Source organism: Amblyomma mixtum, chromosome 3, assembly GCF_055824585.1.
Source record: "Amblyomma mixtum isolate Tamu chromosome 3, ASM5582458v1, whole genome shotgun sequence".
NCBI classification, from domain to species: Eukaryota; Metazoa; Arthropoda; class Arachnida; order Ixodida; family Ixodidae; genus Amblyomma; species Amblyomma mixtum.
This window is the reverse complement of record NC_143014.1, coordinates 351,383,395-351,399,102: the sequence shown is the minus strand read 5'-3', so window position 1 is coordinate 351,399,102 and position 15,708 is coordinate 351,383,395. Positions and strand designations below refer to the sequence as shown.

The 15,708-nt window shown below is 44.4% G+C and overlaps 1 pseudogene; it reads left to right on the top strand.

Annotated features, from left to right (window-relative positions):
• The first annotated feature begins 350 nt into the window (after positions 1-350).
• LOC149356362 (uncharacterized) lies at positions 351-14,983 on the top strand (annotated as a pseudogene).
• The last annotated feature ends 725 nt before the right edge of the window (positions 14,984-15,708 follow it).

Below are 15,708 nucleotides of genomic sequence, written 5' to 3'. Positions count from 1 at the left end.
TCCGGCCACAGGTCAAAGCAAAAGTGTGTGCCACTGTGATGGTCGTCTAGTTAACATACGCTACACACCTTGACCTCGGCTTGAAATGACGGCATAGAAAGAGCCAGTGACTTCGTAAGCGTGCTCAAAAGATAGCTAAATAATATTAGCAGCCAGGACCTTCGGCATATCACCTCACTGACTCTTAGGACAGGATGGAAGAGAGCTGAAAAACTACTCGATAACCGCATCTATACAAAATAAAGAAGTCTAAACCGTACTTCTCCAGCCCTCTGCGGCACAACATACGCGTGGTTCTTTCCCACGCCTCCGGCAACGTGAGGTGTACACTGGTGCGGTTGGAGCCTGCGATGTCACTTGAAACGATCAAGACCAACCAGACAACACCCCGCGCGCTTACGCGTCTGGCCAAGGCGTGCTCCCAGAATTCTGACGTCACGATCTGCCGGCTGAGTCAAGAGCTAAGCTCCAGCGGCAGCGTCAGCACCCGGCTTGCTTTCTCCGCGGTCATTTCGCTTGGCTGTTAGGCTTCGTTGCTGCCGCTGAAAACGTGGTGTCTTTCTTCTGTGTGTGGTACCTTTCTCGTGTCTTGTGCTGCGCTTGTTGCTCGACCGTAGCGTTTACTGTGGATATCTGTTCACATCGTCGTGTCGCGTACGACGCCGAACAAGTGTAATGTGCAAGGATGCACCGGCAATTACTACACCGGGAAAAAAGTGCAAGTCTTTTCTTTCCCCAAAGATGAAGGCGCGCGAAAGAAGTGGATGCGGGCCATTGCCCGAAAGGATTTTGCAGCAACTGCATACACTAAGGTAAAACTTTTGTATCGACTGTATTTATGCTGCTACTTTTCCTTAGCACGCATTCTTGTATGCAGGAGAATGTCATTCGTGCTCGTACAGTTACCACACAATAAGAAGTGTTGTGGATTTATCTCATTCCTGACATCGTTGTTATTATTGTCGCTGCTTTTCTGTGTGCAAGGGAATGTTTTTCAGAAACGCAGAATTTTATCTCTGTAGGTATGCGCTGATCATTTTGAACCGAAATGCATCGAGAATACGACGGCATACACCGGCTCGAGAACAGGGAAGGTGATAGAATTTCCCGTGCCCCGTTTGCGACATGGAATCGCTACCGCCTATATTTCCCGGCTGTCCTTCGTACCTTTCGAAGGTACAACAGGCAACAAGAGAGGCGCCCGATGTCAAAAGCAGCCAGGGAGAAGCCTCTCAGCTTTCTCGCGCTCTTGAGGATTCCCTTGCTTCATATTCAGAGGAAAAGAAAAAGAGCTGTTTCTCAACTTTTCAAGACATGAAAATATGTCGTCAAGCCGTTTCGGTGCCAGAACATTGGACAGTCATATATGGGAACAAGTGTGTAATGTTACTCCACATTGTAAACCAAAATTAACCGTTCCTGATAGCCTATGTGACTGTGTTTGAGGACCTGCACGTTAGTGCATGCTTTCAAGGCGCTTCAATGAAGAGGCTTGGGAACAGCGTTGATCCTGAAAGCGTTAATGAAATGAAATGAACGCATGCATATTTTATGTGAATCAAGCATATTAAAAACAGAGTCAAGATAAGAGGTGCTCCTTCACAACTTTCCCGCCGCGGTGGCTCAGTGGTTACGGCGCTCGGCTGCTGACCCGGAAGACGCGGGTTCGATCCCGGCCGCGGCGGCTGAATTTCTTGAAGGCGAAGTTCTAGAGGCCCGTGCGCTGTGCGATGTCAGTGCACGTTAAAGAACCCCAGGTGGTCGAAATTTCCGGAGCCCTTCACTACGGCGTCCCTCATAGCCCTGAGTCGCTCTGGGACGTTAAACCCTAATAAACCAAGCCAAACCGGAATGAGTTCACTGCTGCTTATTTTGGAAAACCTGTGCATGCTTTCCAATGAAAACCAAAGTGGCGAGCACTTGTTGGATGTAATAAATGAACTACTTGGGAAAGCTGAAAGTAGTATAGCACACCACAAAAAAGAGAGAGTAAAATATTTGAAGGACCAACTGTTGTTGCTCAGTTCAAATCGCATAGAGTATAGCGCACAGCTGATAGTGTACGCGTGCATTTTGTACACGATAATAGCTCATGCTTACAGGTTTTTAAGGAGCACGAGCAAACTGACGTCGCCTCACAAGCACTATATGGAAGGTATGCTCTTCCTTTCAAATGTCTCCTGAAGCAGAGGCCTCAGAGAGTGCATTTCTGCAATATGTCGCCTACAGGTTCAAGCAACTGAAACCCCATGACTATCATGTGATCCTGATGCTAGACGAAGTACACATCAAGCTATGGCTTGATTACAAGGGAGGCAGCATTTTTGGTACGGCGGTCAATTCATGTGAAGCTGCTACATCAACTCATGTATTCATGATACAGAGTCTCGTTAATTCATTTAAAGAAGTGGCACATATCTTTCACGTAAAGACACTGAGTGCTGACCAGCTTCATAACATTCTGAAGAAAGTCATACTGCGCTTGGAGGATATATGTTACAAAGTTGTGGCAGTTGTCTCCGGCAACGATTCGCTTAACAGAAGGGCCATGATGATGTTTTCACAACTGCATAAATTAAGAATTCTTTACCAACATCCAGCAGATCCTTCAGGACCACTTTTTTCATGTGGTTGATGCTGTGCACCTCTTGAAGAGCACACAAAATAATTGAATAAATAAAAAAAAACAGGCACATGCTTGTTTTACCCTTATTTTGACCTTTCGAGCAACACCGTACATCCAGATTCCATCCATTGGGCTTCATTCAAAGATCTAAGAGAGCTGTACAAACAAGAAACAACATAACTTTTGAAGACTTGTTATGGATTAACCTCAAGAGCCCTCAATCCAAGCAATTTGGAGCGCCAAAATGTGAAGCTGGCGTTACAAGGTTTTTAATCCGTTTGTAGAAGAAGGCCTGACAGCTAACAAAAAAGCACGAGCTTTATATCATGCACAATTCATAGCAGATTTCATCATGATTATTGTTAGATGGTGGAGCATTGTTAACGTAAAAACGCCTTTTAAGGGCATCCACCACCGTGACATATTTGAGCAAGCAGTCTCACAAGCTGAAAATGATCCCAGAATTCTTTTCCTTAATGCCATGATAACGTGGCTGGATGTTTGGGAATACCTGAAGCATGATGCTGGAGTCCTTACGAAAGAAATGCTCACTGCATTGAGGCTCTCTGTGTATTATCTTTCGGAGTTCAGTTTATTTCTTTCCATGGAAAGAGGAGCTGAGGCAAAAGGCTGACTTGCCTGACGAAGGCATCAGCCCCCATACACGGTTGGCAATGCAGTGGCAAAGTAAAACATTTGAAAAAATCTTACTTGTAATACATGTTACGAAAAAAAAGAGGACGCATAGCAGGTTGTAATACAATAATGCACAAAAAAAAACAATTTGCAACACACACTTCTGTACATAAAGTTCACAGAGCAAGAGCAGGCAACACAACCAAGATTTACTGATCAGAATACATAATCATCAAACAAAGTAGCATGATTCACAGAATACACACAGTAGCTGTAAAGAAATCTCGAGTGAAGTATTATGGAAATTTAATGTTACTGCTTATTAAGTAATGTTTAAGGCTCTTATTGGACCAAGATGCGGAAGAATTGAAGTCAAGAGGTGGCGGTAAATTATTTATGGCTGTAGGAACTTGGTAGCGTAGTGTCTGTTTACCGTAATTGGACCGGATTTTAGGTACCGGTTTTCTTTGCTTTCGGAAGTGGTACGTTGTGGAAGAGTTGTCAGGAATAGAAGCGTATAGTCGGTTTTTGTGAATATATTGAAATAGTCGGAAGAAGTATATCTGATATGCCTTCAGAATGCTGTGTTTGATGAATAGTGGCATTGATGGGAGGTTTTGTGGTCGGCCGTGATATCGTTCAATTGCTCTCAGTGCTTTCTTTTGTATCTTAATCAATTTTTCGTAACTACCGGAAGTTGTAGTACCCCAGACGAGGATGCAGTAACAGATTTTAGAGTAAAAAAGTGCATAATATATAGATATCATTAGCCACGTAGGTATGATGCCAGCCAGTCGGTAAAGGCAGCGAACTGTTCTGCTCAGACTGGAAGAAAGTTTCAAAATATGTGTATTCCAGGACAGTGTCTCACTAAACCAAACACCAAGAAATTTGTGACTGGAAACTCTGTGAATGGTAGTGTTAGAATAATAAATATTAAGCGAATGCCCTTCTATAGTGTTAATAGGCCTGAAAATTATGTAGTGAGTCTTCGAAAGATTTAATGATAGTCTGTTTGCCTGCAACCAGGATTGAAGGTTATTTAGGTATGCATTTGCCTTGCCTTCCAGGGTGCACAGAGCTCTATCACTGAAAAAAATGTTTGTGTCATCAGCATACATTACCATGTCTGTTGAATCTGGTATATTACATATATCATTAATGTAAGTTATAAATAGGAGCGGCCCTAGGATTGAGCCCTGTGGAACACCTTGTGTGATGGGGAGCTTCTCTGAATTTTCGGAATTAATGTGGACATACTGAAAACGGTTATCTAAGTAACTAGAAAGCAGGGCTGAAGAAATTCCACGCACACCGTAACAGTTTAATTTATGTAGGAGAAAAGTGTGATGTACGCAGTCAAAAGCTTTTCTAAAGTCTAAAAACAAACCAAGCGTGTATTTTCTCGCTTCAATGTTATCAATTATTTTTTCCTTAATTGTTAACAGCGCTTTTTCTGTAGACCTATTCTTCAAGAACCCGTACTGTGAATCATTTATAATGTTATATTTGGCGAAGAAATTTTGTAGCCGGCGGTTGATGGCGCCTTCAAATATTTTAGATAAAATAGGCAAAACAGAGATGGGTCTGTAATTAGTAATTTCGTTTCTGTCGCCACCTTTGTAAATCGGACAGACTCTAGCAACCTTTAGGTCATCCGGAAACACACCGGTTGTGAACATCAGATTTATGATATGAGCTAGGACCTCTGACACGGACGCCGAAACATACTTTAAGAGGATAGGTTTTATGTCATCGTACCCAGCTGGTACATTGTTTTTAATGCCTTGTATTAACATGGTCACCTCATTAGGCGTCGTTGGGGTAAGCGTTAACGAATTTGGTATGGGCGTTATGAGGTTTTGATATGTGGTATAATGGGCAGGTTCATCAACAAAAGAATCGGCTACTTTCACAATAAAACTCATTCATAGCTGTTGCTAAGTCAAAACCAGTAAGTTTCCCTTCGGGTGTGGTTATTTCATCAATATTACACGGCACGTTGTTATCGAGTAAGTAGCCGAGTTCTTTCCAGACTTTCCTGTAATTATCGCGTATTTTGGACAAACGCTGGACATAGTAATTGGTTTTGGTGTATTTAAGGTCACTGTTTAGTTTGTGTCTGAAAGCCTTGAATTCATTAAAAAGTGTTATATCACGGGTTTGGACAAATTCGTGAATTTTCTTGCGGATGCGTTCCTTGCGGAAAAATACTTCTTGCAGAAGCTTGGTCATAGGTATGTCTTGCTTGGAAAAATTCAGACAGACTGCCTGGAGAGCCTCTTTGGGCAATATAGGCAACTAGCAGGCAACCAATACCATATATCTGTGCGGCAGCTATATGAAAGTGAGGGTGAATCCGTCCGCAGGACACTGTGCCTGTAATAGCTGCTGAGGACTTGCAGAACATTGAAATCAACACCTGGAGCAGCACGCAGAGCCCTTTCTCGATTTTTGTTACCGAGTGTGACCTGAATGGTTTAAGCTTTCGCATGGGTGTCATTGCCTATGTTGGTGAATACTGTGCGCACGCAGAATTGAAAAAAACTCAAATGCGACAGTTGCAGGGAAAAGTTCGTCACTCCTAGAGGGCAGACTGAAACGGATGATCATGATGACATGTATTCATTAATCAGGCACTTGGATCGAGGTGGTTTGAAATTTCCCTCACCATTTCTTGTCACTACTGTAATGCATGAAGAAGTGATTGTGAAGAAGCTTGCTGAGAAAAAAAAATTGTAGAGAGTTCCTTAGCGGTTCCGACCAAAGGAAGCTTGTCAGGACACTCATAGTTGAATCTTTTCCAGAGTATGATGACATAATACCATGCATCAAAGGGCATACTTATGAGCAGTTAGCCAGTTTGCTAGCAAACTGTGCGACTAACATACATTTGAGCAACCTTTGCAAGCAGAGGAATTACCTAGCACGTGTTGCAAAAGAAGAGAGCGCAAAAAAAGGAAAGCTCGTATCTTCACTGAAAAATAAATATTGGTACTTCACTCTCTTGCAAAGCTAAATTGCATATTTCATGCATTTTTGCGTGGTAAATGAATGATTGTGAATTTTGTCTACTTGCTTTTTTCTGACTTATTTGCCTGTGTGATCTGTATTCTGTGCTGCTGACGGCAACTAAAAGCAATGCTTATTGAGCACATTCGAAAGCTGTTATATTTAACTGTATATTTACTTTTTATTTTTCTGCTCTAGGAATTTAGGCATACTATGTGAACCCTACTATGCTGGGGTATAGTGTTTAGGACTGAGTGCATTTGAATGTGCTTTGATGAACTGATAACTGCATATCATGTATTAAAAAATCGCACTGTATCTAACCTATGTTATGACATGTGAATGTTTTTGATATGTGCAGATCCTTGCTCCCTATCTGGGCAGCCTTGCATGTATGACTTAATGACCTAATGTTGACTTGATGTTATTATGAACACAGCATTGTGAATACTCAGAATAAACGCTTGGCAATGAGGTTGTCATATGAGTGTATTTTAACAAATGGGCTTATTCTTCTGTTATTTAACATGGCCTTGTTGAAAAAACATTGGCCAACGACGCCCGTTTTCAAGCTAGTAGCGCACGTCGTCTTATAGGGCCACGGACTACCTCTGGTCGAAAATACTCTCTACCTCTCTTGGAGCGAGCCTCCTCTCCTTCCGTTCCCTCCTCTAGATTTTTCTCTCTCGCGCCTCGTCGAGTAGGCTCCGCAAGGCAAACTCATCCTTCCTCCTCCTAATGCTTTAAGTTGGGCTAGTTGGTAGTCGGTATCACACATATTGACTAGCGAAATCCACACACAAAGGACTCAGGCTCCCCCTGTGCAACTGTTGATTGCTTTTTGTCTAATGCTAGTGCGGAAGACAACAGGGAGTCAGAATTGCTTTTCAAGCGAAAGAAAAGCCATGAAACCGAGCGGTATCACGCATTCAAGGCATGAGTCCCAGCACGCCGCGCTCGAGCAGGGCAGGAGGGAGCCAGCCGGCGCGGCGTGACGTAGCTGACGTCACGTGACGTGAGGCGCAGGACTTGACAACATGCTTGACAAGTATATAGGAGGCGTTGGTCTGGCACGCTCTTCTTCTTTTTCCCTCTTGCGGAAACCCGCCGCAGCTCCGTTTTCGCGCCGAGAATAAACGGTCTAACCGCAGACACGTGTCGTCTTGTCTGAGAACCTTCGAACTGCTTACGGCCTACAAAACCAACTTAGGCAATGCTTAAGGGGCCTGCACCACTTTTTCGGAGCGGAATCAGCTTTGTACCAAATTACCGTCTTGTGCGAGGCCATGGACGGTTCACCTTTATTTATCAATACTATTCACGCTTGCCGAATCATGTGCTCGAATAGCTTTTTATTTGAAGAAGTATAGGTTTCGTCTAAGACATTGAAATTGAAATGATTATTTCAGTCCTGGAGACATTTTGTTGAAAGACTGTGGCGTGTAGGGCCATCCTAAGCGCACGTGATTAGGCTAGTGCGCGCTGCCAGTGTCCTGTGTAAAGAAAGTCCATGGAGTAATTGTACCAGCCGCATTCTTGTACCTCAGCTCAAATTAACCGGCCAGTTAAAAGAACCTTTTCATGTGAAGGTACTGATATTTATATTTGACAATGTCGCCTGTCTTAAAATGCATAATTCATTTCTATGCGAAATCAGCAGTCACATAAAATTTATTAAAAGACAACAAATAAAGAAATGCCGTAACTGAACAGTACTCACAATAGCAGAAAAATATATTAATGTTGGAAGGTTTAAGTAAAGCGGAACGGAATATTTGTCCTTTCTGGCATTGGACAGCTTTAGCATATCATGTTATCATTACCGTAGCCAGAACACTGGGAGCTCGCGCCGATAGTGCGCATGCGTTGGTCGTCTTGAGGGCGCCAGATACCGCAAGGCACCCGGCAGCTGCGCGCGCGCCTGCCGCATCGAGACCAATCAGCGCGTGCTCACTGGCGGTGGGTATGCTAAAGCTGCATGCTACACCTTTAGAATACATGCACGGTATGCTAAAGCTGTCTCTTGAGGTGACATGGAGAGATTACGGGGACTAGAGGACCTATATTAACGTTAAACGTGCATAAAGCGGGGCTGACAGGCAAAACAATGCTTATGAGATATTTTTTGAGATCACGCCAATATTCGGAGTAAAATCTGACAAGGATCACTCAGGTCTAGGTCGAATTGGTGAAAGTTACTCTCATTAACAGGCGGCATCTAGTTATGGTAACTGAACGAAATATGGTCTCTGTTAGGCATTTAATTGTACTGTTAAAAAATTTAATGCAACACTCTTTTCTTGGTCTAAAATTACCACGCACTAAAGGTGTTTCAGAAAACTTTTAAAGAAAATTGGAGAGGTTATTGTTGTTGTTGTTCACCCGTTCAAGAAATGTCAAATTTTCTCCGACGTTAGTAAAAAGGAAAGAATAAAACTGAAAAAAAATCTCAGCTTCAGGTTATTATTCCTTTTTTCCCAGTATTGTCCTAAAAACTGCCCTTATTGAAATGCCTTACTTTTTCAGCGTTTTTTGCGATTTTTTGGCTGCGAAATTATACAAACCAAACAATCCTTTGGCATTGGAGCCAAAAGGAAAGTTTGCATACACATAATGAAATAATCATGTTCCAGAAAATTTATTTTATTTTCTGCGAGGATCCTAACCAGCCATTTTCCGAAACCTCAAGAGTTATATTTTTCACCTAGTGTGATATGCGATTTGATTGCGAAAGCAATACTACGCTCATGAACGGCCTTTCGCGTAGCGGCGGCCGGTAGCTACGTTTGACCTTTCGAATGACCTCTGACGTCGTACCAGAGGGACATATGGGCTACCAAGTCGAGTCGTCGCGCAGCGGCGGCCCGTAGCCACGCGTGACATTTAGAATGACCTCTGACGTCACGCCATGTCTAGTGACGTCATAGCGTGACGTCATACCAGGGTGAGAGAAGGGCTACCAAGTTGAGTTGTCGCGCAGCGGCGGCCGGTAGCCACGCCTGACCTGTAGACGCGGCGCACTGCGTTCCTTCTTTAGACGCGGCGCGCCGCTTTCCTTCCGTTAGAGGCGCTGCGCTCGCTTTCGCAACCTACCAGGCTTAACCAAAGCTAAGCCCCCGCCAATTTTTTGACAAACAAACTACAGCGTTTCTTGGGAAGCTAAGTGCCTTTCCCTTGCGTCGACACATTTGCCCATCACATACAAAAATTTAACTGAAAACAATAATGATCACGGGACCTCAATTAGCGGCCTTAAAGAGTGTGAACTAACCCCATATTTATTTATACATTAGTATACCCACAGCAGCGTGCGGCCGTACAGGGTGGACAAGACAACACTAACGCAATCGATAAAAGCAGAAAAAGCAAATAAAAGTTAGTAGGCAAGTAACCGAATATACGATCTGTGAAAAAGCAGACATAGAAGCCACACCTTTCAGAATCATCGAGCAAACAATGGCATAATTACAATGCACATTCCTCAAAGAGAAAGAAAATACATTACTAGAGGTAATTTATTTATTTATTTATTGATACCCTCAGGGTGGGAACATTACAGAGGGGAGTGGGTTAATACAACGATATATACGAACACAGCAAAAATTTCACAATATAAGTAACAAATAACGTGAATGTCTGAAATATAACTGGAACAGTGTTAAGTGTGCGGGCATACAAAAGGATGAATGATTACAACCTAAGAGACAGTTTCTAATTGTAATGTTACATATCAGTACACAAAAAAATAGCAAAGATACGAATGAAAGAAACTAGGAAGGTGGCTGTTATACAGTACAAAACCTGTTAGTAGCTACATATTGCGTATGGCTGACTGAAATAATGAAGGCTGGGTGATCATTGCAACAGAGGAGGGAAGGCGATTCCAGTCTTCTGATGTGCGGGGAAGGAATGAATCGGAAACGTTTTAGTATTGCATATAAATGTGCCAACTTTGTGAATGTGGTCTAAACGTGATCACATTTATGAAGGTGGAATCAATAATTGATCATGCAGAATATTATTGTGAAAGATCTTATGAAACATAGATAGCCGTGCAAGATTACGCCGGGAAGCCAGTGATAAGAGGTTTAGGTTAGATTTCATTGTAGATATGGTACTGCAGAACAGAATAGTAAAAAGAAGAAGAGGAAATGAGGATGAGCCTGTTCCCTTCAAACGCCTAGCAGAAAAGGCCCAAGCAAAAAGTAAGGTATAAACCACTTCATGGTGTTTGATGTTTTCCCAACCTTGTCCTACATTCTTTTTACAGTGCTGTTGTCTAGAATTGCTGAGAAGAGCATGTGTCCGCGCGTGATGGACGGAATGAACTTGCTAGAGGAAAGTGATGTTGAAGTTCGCCCAGAAGCCTTGCCTTCCTGGATTACAGTTTCCCTTCCCAAGCTTAAAAAATACTTCACGCCTGATGCATGGACTGCCTTGACATCCTCAGGTGCGCAACATTTTAACTTTTTAAAAGTTATACTTCAGCCAATGGCTGCAGATTTCGATGTCTTGCTTCTTTTATAGTTGCCGTGAAGAAGAAAAATGAATTGTGGATTTGCGGTCTCTGCAAAGAAAAAGACGACGAACAACTTAATGTGATCTGCTGTGACCAATGCTTGGAATGGTTTCACTGGTGAGTGAATGTGTATTAGTGTGCCAGTTTTTCTGCTGATGTTGTCAAATGTTTGGTTTTTGCTAGTTCAAAATTAACTCAGTGGGTATTACTTGGTGTTGCCTTCAAAGCTGCCCGCCCATTGTAATGCAGGTTTTGTTCATAGCAAGGGCATCAATTGGTACCTGCAAATATTATATGATGATGGAAGAATGTCCAATTTCAAACACTCTTTAAGAGAAGGATTTAAATGAGCATTACAAGAGCTTTTCAGTGACCACGTTGACAAGGCTGCAAACAGCATGCTACCACAATTTTTGTTATCCGTCGTTCATACTTATTTGGCTTATTTGCGGTTTTGCTCACCTTGCAGGACTTGTGCTGCTGTGAATAAGGAGACCGCGAAGAAGCTTTGGTACTGTGCGCACTGCAGTGGACACAACTAGTACTTGTTTTTGGTGTCTGAGTGCAATAAATACAATGAAATGCCCTTAATCTCCTGAATGTTTACAAACACACATAATGGTCTACTAACTGTAATAATCCAGGACTGATGCAAGCTTTTAAGTGTTTTGTGACTTCACATCCTAAGTGGTGTTCTCGAGCAGCATGTCAGATTTCTTTTTAACATTCAGTAACAACTGGGATAGGCGCGAGTAGTGACTGCATCAGTGAGACTGAGAGGTTAGAGTTTGCTCACTGTTTTTGTACACCTGTTGCATCGGAATCGCGGGATAAGCAGCCCTGAATCATGAGCTATGCACTGATGGGTGTTAGACTGTTCCTGGTGGTTTGTAGATTTTTCTTCTTTGAGGATAGCTAAACCGCCCTCATAGCTCAAGTGAGGTTTTCTGTATCATATGGAAAGATGTCCTTTGTAATCTGCATATCCAGGCACATATGACCTCATTTTGCATGCTGGAACTCGTGCATGTGATACGGTGGTGTCTTCCGCACGCGGCGGACTATAACGAAGGTGGTGAGGGGGAAAACCACTTGCCTAGAAAAGCAAAAGGTGCACGAAGGTCAGCATCACGGGGGCCGGCCAACCGGCACATATAGCTAGTTCGCTTGCCAAAAAGCGCTGCCGAATACCGCGCGGTGTCTACTAGAATAGTTTAGAAGACGCAAGCGGTGTACCATTATGAGAGCGCCTAGGGCGCGCCTCGAAGGAAGCGAAAGACGGGAGGTGGCGGTGAGGGAAGGGAGCCGGAAAAGTGCTCGTTCACAACGCTGTATTTAGTCACGAACAGTGTATTCGTTCTGACTCGGAAAATCTCTGAACGCTTGTTTCGCGAACTCCGCAAAGCTGTCATACTTCTCCCCTAAGCAGATCTCCATCCCAGCAACGCCGAAATGCCTGTCGTCCACGCTAAGCCATTGGCGATCTGGTAGAGGCCGTCGAGCATGGATGGGGGAGAAAAAAAAACACGCAGCACGCGAATACGGGCGAGAGCGAGTGCCAATTTTCGTCGCTAGACGGCGCAAGCGACCCACGTCGTGCGTGTACAACCTTCCGGTCGGCGAACACGACGTCGTGCGTATAAAGGATAAATTAGAGAGGTGATAAGATGGATCCATGCAGAACACCGCTATGTAAATTTATAATTCTGCTTTGCACAGGTCCAGGTGCCACCATTTGAGACCGGTCATATAAACAGTTTCTTATTAACATCAGAAGACGACCACAGGACCCACATCGAGACAGTTTTTCATACAGAATAACAGGATGCTCGGTAATAAATGCCTGGTCCCCGTGAATAAAAATACGACATGACACTATTTTTTATCGAAACTGGTTTGGTTATTGGTTTGGCTATTGGGGTTTAACGTCCCAAAGCAACTCAGGCTATGAGGGACGCCGTAGGAAAGGCCTCCGGAAATTTCGACCACCTGGGGTTCATTAACGTGCACCGACCTTAACACAGTACACGGGCCTCTAGAATTTCGCCTTCATCGAAATTCAGCCGCCGCGGCCGGGATCGAACCGGCGTCTTTCGGGCCAGCAGCCAAGCGCCGTAACCACTGAGCCACCGCGGCGGGCCTATCGGAACTGGAATTACGGGAATGCGACAGCTCTTTTAATAAGGTTTGGGCACCAGAACCGGCTACGAGTCTATATTGATATTGGCTAAGCAGATTGTGTTTAGCCTTTTTGTTGATTGCAGTTAGCATGCATGTTCATATTGAAAGCTTAGAGATAATGGCATTTGATTACTATTCTATTTTTTGTACAATTTCAGTAACGCGCCTGTGTCCTGTGATATGCGCGTAGAAAATTCAGCCGAATCCGTCACAATACGCATGCGCGATTTCGGCACTCGCCATGGTGCCCCTCCCTAATTTGACGCCGCTGCGCGGTCACAGGCGATGGGGATCACTTGCGGTGCGGTGTCACTGCGGTTGACTGCATGCGAAATCCAAAGCGGCACCACGTCTTATCACCCACTCTAATAGCAATCGCTTAAAAAAGCTGTGCTCACCTCGCTCACGCCGCCCGAACAGTCACCCGCTGCCCAAAAACGAAAACGCCGGCCAAGAACAAAAAGTAATCACTGTCGCCTGTCGGTCCACGTTCTCGTCCCACCCAGCGCCATAGGCAGCAGCTGCATCACACCAGGGAGGAGCTTCGTGCTGAGTGCTGCTCTCTCGCGTGCGTAATTAGACTGATTGGCTGAAATTTTAGGCACGTATAATTCACGACACAGAAGCGTTACTAAAATTGAACAAAACAGAATAATCAAATGCCACTACCTCTAAGTTTTCAATATAAACATACATGCTAACTGTGGTGAATAAAAAATTATTATTGCTAATTAGTTAGTTACTGATGTTAAAATGACAATTATATTGACAGTTTGCGCCCGCCTGGCTGCTAATCCGATCGACCAAACAACTTCTGTGTAGTGCTCTTTGTGTTTGTTTCAAAAATCCGGAAAGTCGAGCTTTGAGCACACTCTATATGCACAGGAGAGCAAACAAGGGATGGGGGATGCACAGGTTATTCCTTAGCTGAAGTCCAGATTTTAAGAAAATAAAAGACCTTTTTGCGAATTGAAATCCGGTGAATATTGTCATGAGTTATGTAAAGCGGCGTCTAGTATTTTTTCTTTACGCTTGCGTTAATAAAATGGTCACACTAATTAATGAGCATTTTATGTATGGCTTTAAATGCTAAGATGTTAAGAGCAAGTTTGCCAAACGCTATGAAAATGGTTCGACCAAAGTGCTTCTGATGAGGTAGCCTTAACTTTGCCCTTTTTGTTCGGAATAAATAAAAGCAGAAATGAAAGAAATGAAAGCAGCCGAAACTAGAAGCGATCAAGCCAGCGGCTACAGCGCAGTAACGGGCGTCCAGCTCTCCAACTGTCGCAAAGGGAGAGGAAATCGGATATCGGCAGGTATCGTGCATATATCGTAACAGTCATCGACTAGTGAGCGCGCGTCACCGAGTAACGCTGATAGTACGAAGAGCCACGTGTTCAACAGTTCGCATTTCAAGCGGCGGTGATAGTACTTTGCCTCTGCCTTTACGGTCTGCCTTTGAGTTTAGTGCGGCTTTTTGATACTAACTAGAAATTACGCTGCTGCACTTCCACTGATTCTTACATTGTCTTTATGATCAACCAATAGGCGGTCAGCGAGAAGCCCCTGCCGCACTATAAAACGACCTGTCAAAAAGCAGTGAAGCTCCACTCCTGGATAGCGCCCGCCAACAGCAAGGTATGCACGTAGTATGTCCTGCCCTATGTTTTGCCGTTTTCGCTGAAATCTTCTTATTCTTAGGTTTGTGCGACGAAGTAATGTTGATTCATTATGTCGTGCTTTTTCAGGATTAGGCGCCCTTTTTACCATGAAGCTCCTGTCGGTATTGTTGCTGTGGATCTGCCTGATTGTGGTAGAAACGCAGAACCTCACTGCCCGAACGTTTGGCTTTGAGCACAGCAATCATGACGACAGCCATGGAACGGTCCACTCAAGCCGCATCGACTTTCAGATTCAAGGGAACCACGGCCACGTTCTACAATCTCACAACCCGCACCGTGTCAATGACCAAAGAGTCCACGGACATGGCGATCACCAAGGACATGTAGCAGGCCAGCAACACCAGGCCAACCATGGCCACGAACATCAACATAACCACCACCAGCCGTTGGTTTCCTCTGCTCTGGTTGTGCCTGTTGCAGCCAACGCGACTATGTTGCCTGTGACGGTTTCCACCATCGTCAACGCTTCCGCTGCTCTTGATCACGCTCCAGGTGCGTCGCAGTCAGACTCTTTCGTGCCCCAAATCTTGGGAAACATCACTATGTCACTTGGGACCGTTGTAGGCAAAGTAGTCAACCCCGTTGTCGCCCTCCTGCACAACGCTTCCGTCTGGCTCAACCCTATTCTTCACTCCACTCACGGTCACAACTTGTACCACCATAATCATCCCGATAGCTCCCTTGCACAGGTTCTGCACCAAAAGATTCTTAAGAAACACGACCGCCATCCAGTGCCCCATAACTCTCGCACAACCGTCGATAAGGTCACCACCACCATGACTGCACGTCGCGCGGTCACCAAAGCAAGCCCAATTACAACCACTGTTGCAGCAGCTCATTCCACCCAAGCTACTGCGGTTTTCATGCCTGTCCAGGTGCTGATTAGGACTGTTGGCGCACCGGCTGCTACCCTCGGTTCCACGGCCCCGCCCTTCGAATCATCCACTGCCTTGCCTGCCTCTTCTGCAAACATTTCATCTTTTGGTGAAGGTAGGACGGACGCCAGCGTTACCGCTGTTGAAACCATCGGAAGCCCCGCCACTGGAATCTTC